Consider the following 6,000-nt stretch of genomic DNA (forward strand, 5'->3'; position numbering starts at 1 on the left):
ATAATCCATTTGCTTTAAGAAAATATGGTACATATACCCAATGGAATTTTACTCATCCATTAGAAAGAATGAAAGAAATTGTAACATTCAACAAGAAATGGAAAGAATCGAAAAAAATATATATCAAGTTAAGTAAGCTAGGCCCAGAGAAACAAAGGTTGCATTTTTTCCTTCCTTTGTGATAGCTAGAATGTGCCAGTAAATCTGTAAGAACATACATTAGATGGTATATAAGTGGTTGCAATTGAGTTAAATGAAGTATAATTGATCTATGGAGAGCTCAAGTAGTCTAATCTTTTACAAAGACGAGGTCAAAGCCAAATAAATCAACACCAGGAAATGGGTACAATCAACTGGGAGAGTGGGACCAGAGGGAGAGGGTAAGGTGATTGATAGGGGGAAGGGGAAAGGGGAGAACATCATCAAGAACTCACGGTATATGCCCCGAAATTAAGAAAAATGAGGGAAAGGGTCAAAGGAGGAATGAGCATGTTGAAGGGGTGACAGTTATGAAGATGCATTCTATTTATGAACTATTTTCTTATATGGCACTTTCTTCGTACAACTACTTAAAGATAATTTAAAGGATCAATGAAAATGCCTATAAAAATAAGGTTGGGGAAAGAAGCAGAGACCCTTCAGTGGAATTAGCTGCAATTATGTCCTTACTCTGAAATTTAATGACCATATATTCTAGGTTGAGTTCCCACAAAAGGAAACACTAAAGTAATGACCTTAACACTAGTATTTCATTTGGAAAGCATTCACAAAAAAGGCTAACAGAATGAGACTTGCAAATGAAGGTGGCAATTGGTAGGCTTTCTGTTCAATTACTAGTATATGTTCAATGGAACTTGATCTCCCTGGGGATTCTGGCAAGAGAGTACATTCCTCACCTGTGTTGTCTGTCCCAGATGAAGTGCCAGTAATGACAGTGAGTCAGTGCATCACAGTGTATTTGACTAAATGGTGGAAAGGTCAATTAGTGGACTTTATGCTCTCCTTCATCCAGAGTTGAGTCTCATAACTAGGAACAGTCCCTAGGCAGAGATTCCAATACTGACAGTTGGAATTTTGGCCACCAGAAAGATTATGATGGTGCTATCAATAGTGTTTCTGATGGTGTATTCATTTCTGGCTACCTAAGGATATTCATTGGTAGGGGTTGTAATGATATTTACCATAAACTTTGTTCTGAAGATTAAGTGAATTGGTATTTAAATGCATTTTCTGCCAGATAGATCAAGGGTTTTGAATGACTGAGTTTTTAAAGACAGCCTAGTATGCCAAAGCACAATGATGGGAAAGATCTGGTGTACCTGAGGAGCAGAGAAAAGGCCTTTGTGGGTTGTAAATTTAACCAGAGGAGAAGATGACCAAGGAGGAGCCAGCAAGGCAGGTCAGGAGTCACAAAGGCAGACTGAATTGCCCTGTCTATCAGACCAGAAAACTGACTTCAGACCCCAGTATCAGTGTGCACTATATTCTGCTTGAAGGATTGCACTTCTATAACAGAGACACTGCCAGGATCAGAGAGCATTTGCAGAAACATCTTAAGCAGCAAATTATCATTTTTACTCAACAGTAATGGGAAATCCATGAGTGAATAGAGCAGGCACTAACACAAGTCTGACTCAAGTGCAGTACTTCTCCCCCATCTGTAATGTGAGTCAGATATTTTGGAGTTTAACATAATTCTCCTGAATTGGCAACTTCTTCCACAGAGCTGGTTCTTAATAATGAACACTCATGAGGTTAAGACAATGGTCTAAAGCATCGCTTTGCCCTAATCTTGCCATCCATTCTTCATGAAATTGAAATTTCCTTCCAGTGGATCAAAGACTGTTGCAGATGCTTAAAACAAACAAACAAACAAACAAACATGTATTTGGCTTAAAACAATGGAATGTAGACAACTCCAAAAGAATATTGAATCTAGGTTTGTTGGAAAAATATTCTTTGAAATGTCTTAATTTAGATAATTAAAAATAAACATATATATTAGGTAGATAATTGAAATCCCTATCTGAAGAATCACTTTGATATTACATATATGAAAGTTTAAATTCTCCTACAACCCTACACTTTACTTTTGTTCTTAAACCTCCAGTACCTCCCGATCCATCCTGGTTCTTAACTGACATTCTTGCTTCCTGTTTTTAAAAGGAAAATAAGTGAGAAGAGTTATTTTCACAAAACCACATATGTTACTAGTGTTCTGTCATCCATGCAAGGAGTGTGTTTCCATATATCTCCACAGCCTTTCTCCTTTGAATTGGAGGTAAATTCACTATTCTTATTACACAGATACAATGACAAGAGCTTATTTGACTCACACATCACATGATCATCATTTTCAACCTTGAAAATCACTTGACTCTACCTTCAAAATATCCAGATTGCTATCATTATTGTCAACTTCTTATTTCTATCCACAACTAATAGGGTGATTTTGGAGATGGTCTATAGATTTTCCTGTGCTTCAGCTTTGACATTAGTTCTTGGTTCTCAATTTTGTCTCCTGAAGGAAAGTTGACAATTTTGATAGAAATGTTTGGTTGTTACAATGGACAGTTGGGGATTGATAGATACCTAGTTGGTAGAATCCAGGGATTAAACTGCCTACAAGGAAGATATTTTTCTGGCCTGAAATGTCAGTGGTACCCAGGTTGAGATACAGTGATCTCCAGACTCTGCCACGGACAGCAGGCTCAGGAGCCATGTAGCCAGTCCAATTAGACAGATTATCTTGTTTTTAAGAACTTTTGATGACTGCAGATCTCCCAGAGTAAAATCTTAGCTGCTTTTATTCAGCTACAAGGCCCTCAAATAAGACATGGTACTAGTATGTCCCATTGTCCCTTATAGATCCCCTGGTTCCAATTTTACTTACAGGCTTTTCTCCATCGTGGTTATCTTCTGGTCTCCCTAGATTGACAGCTTAATGTTCTAAATCTCAATTCCTCAAACGATGACTGTACTTTGAAATAGAGTGTTAAAGAAATACCTGCGCTTGTATGAGGCCACTTAAGGAGCGATCATCTAGTATCACAAGTGTCCATATGAGAAGTGGAGATGAAAAAGGTAGAGAGAGATTATGTAAGGGCACTGGGAGAAATGGTGAAATACAAGTGTCGGAAGGAGCCCATAGAAGGTACCCGCCCTCCAGCCTTCAGAACCGAGAACAGAATTTCTGTTTTAAAAGACACCTCATTGTGGAACTTAGTTATAGAAGCCCTAGGAAATTAATATAATACCTATTACATTGTAACATAATGAGATTCAATGTGGTGTTACATTTGTTGACTTTCTATTATGCTTGATTATTATTTTCTCCATGCAGGCAAGTATTTTTTTTGTTTTTGTATTTGTTTCAGATATGTAAGTTTATCCTTTGAAAAAAAATCTGTCCTTTGAGACAAAGAAAAAAGAAATGAAATTCTAATATTATTTCTAAAGTTATAAAGGTAGTGAGTGAGGTGCTGTAAGTTGCAGTCTTCTGAATTCAGGTGCTCATTAGTTATTCCAACACCTCTGGATACATGAGCAAAACCATACAACCACTTAGGATATGCACTTACAACGTTTATGAAGAAGAATGTAATACAGAAATCTAGGTTACAGTACTTTTCAGAGAATGATGAATGGCAGAAAGAGAAAGGAAGACTGAAATGTTTAAAGAATATCTGCAAAGTAGAAGAGAAGTAAGTGAAAGTTATTATGGACTGGAGGCAATAGATGGATTTCATGGGCCTTTCTGAACTTGATTGCACAGAAGGCAAAACTTTAGTCTCATCCCAAGCCAGATTAAAATTTCAACTGTCACATTAGCCTCTTTCTCCTGCCATCTTGCTTATCACTTCGGCAAACTCACCAGTTTATATACAATTAGCAGAGAGTTTCCAATGGAAGGAAAGCTTTGCTTTCACAAAAGAAAATCCCTGTGTTCTCATTCTTCCAGTGAGTTTCTTTTAACCAGAATCATCTGCCAAGAAACTAAGTAAATAAACAAAAGAATAAATAAAACAAATAAGAAAATAAGAAGAGATGGAGTTCTCCAATTGAATCTATATTCATCTCATGAAAAATATCTTAATTTTCACTTATATGCCTTGCCTGTAGCTGAGGGCCATTAAAACTAATAAAAGTAAATCATTTGTGACAGATCTTAGAAAACAGATTCTGCAATCCACTGCGATCTAAAATGCTCATTAGAAATAGTAGTTTTCTTTTCAGAAGAATGCTTGCTGAATGCTTAAAACATCTTCTCTCCAACTTTTGACAAGTCAAACTGGAAATGGAGTGTTTGAAGCAAGGCCTTGGCGTAAAAAAGATGTTACACAGCAATATCAAATATGACCAGGAACAACACATCAAAGCAGAAAGTGTAAGGATGCAAGGCAGTTTAGAGAAGAGAGAATCAACACATTTGTTTCTGCTTTTGACATTTTCTGGCACCGTAACTAACAGAATTTACATTTAGGGTAGACAGAAGCTTCCATGTGAATTCTAGCTCTCCAATTTAATATAATGTATGGGGTGCTTTCATTCCTTAGACATCAGTTGGCCTTTGTCTAAATACTATGCAAACTCTCAAATCTATTGCATATACATCTATGGAATGGGAGCAAGAGGAACAACCATAGTCAAGTTAATGAAATGTTTACCTATGTCTGTTTTTGTAGAATTTAAAAGTGAATAGATAATTCTAAAAATATACTGAATAATATACTGAATAATATATAAAAATATACTGAATAATAACGAATGTCACTACTGAGCACTTAGTATATGCAGTTAAGTGCAGCATTTTTTTGAAATAAGGTAGTTCTACCTAGGAAAACTGGTAAATTGTTCAAATTTGGAAAAGCTTCCATAGTTTTAACTATATGTTTTAGTTAATAATCCTTGCCTCAAAATATATGTCATTTCTAAATTCTGATGGAATGTATGCTTATTCTACATTGTACTTTATAATTAGTACCTTGTATTGGCTCCTTGTATAGATTTGGTTGAAGAATTTAAATTGAGTCTGAATTACTACACTTAAATGTGATAGTATAATTCACTTTCATGCACATTAATTTGATAAAACATATGTACAGATCAAATATTAGTTACTTTCTAGGGTGACAAAATGTGTGTGCCCTCACATCTGTCTTCTTGAGTTATATGTCTGTTTATAACCATCTTGGTTTTCTTAACCATGAGAAACTCTCAGTTGAGCAAACTTACTATATTTTTAGTAACAAGAAACAAAGCAAACCAATTTATTCAAAGGGAGATTGAAAAATGAATAATAGTTGGCCAATGGAAACATGCAATTTGATAGTGATTTGGAGATTATTTTAATCTCATCAACAGATAGACATTTTTCTTTGTAGTCTTTTGCTATGACACTGAAAACATTAATTCTTATCTCCTTCTTATATACAACTCTTATTCTTGTCTCCTTATTTCCAAGGAAATGGGAAGGCCTACTGTACAGAAAGCACCTGGATTGTGTGAAATAACCTATAACAAATGGTTGCCTAAACAGTTCTTGAGTCTTTGAGAAAGACATGGAGTCCATGAAAAGTGAAAAAAACCCATCATGTTTCTTCAGAACCATATGACTTTTTGAGCTTATTATTTATTTATTTATTTTGTCGGTTGTGGAGCCTGAACTCTGGGCACTGTCCCTCAGCTCTTCAGCTCCACCACTTGAGCCACAATGCCACTTCTGCCTTTTTCTGTTTGTGAGGTGCTGAGGAATTGAACCCAGGGCCTCAGGCATGCAAGGCAAGCACTCTACTGCTGAGCCACCTTCCCAGCCCCTTGAGTTTATTTTTTTAAAACTATTATGAATGCATGAGATATCTCTATCTGCTATATGCTCAGAACTTTGCTTATTCTGCATTCACTGAGAGAATAATGTTTAAAGTTACCCAGGTATAGCCTAATACTTCTCCCACTTCCCAAATATCAGTCTGGTCTGGAGAGTTGTATATATTAGACTCT

Source organism: Dipodomys merriami, unplaced genomic scaffold (assembly GCF_024711535.1).
Source record: "Dipodomys merriami isolate MVZ:Mamm:240054 unplaced genomic scaffold, mDipMer1.0.p SCAF_11, whole genome shotgun sequence".
Classification (NCBI taxonomy): domain Eukaryota; kingdom Metazoa; phylum Chordata; class Mammalia; order Rodentia; family Heteromyidae; genus Dipodomys; species Dipodomys merriami.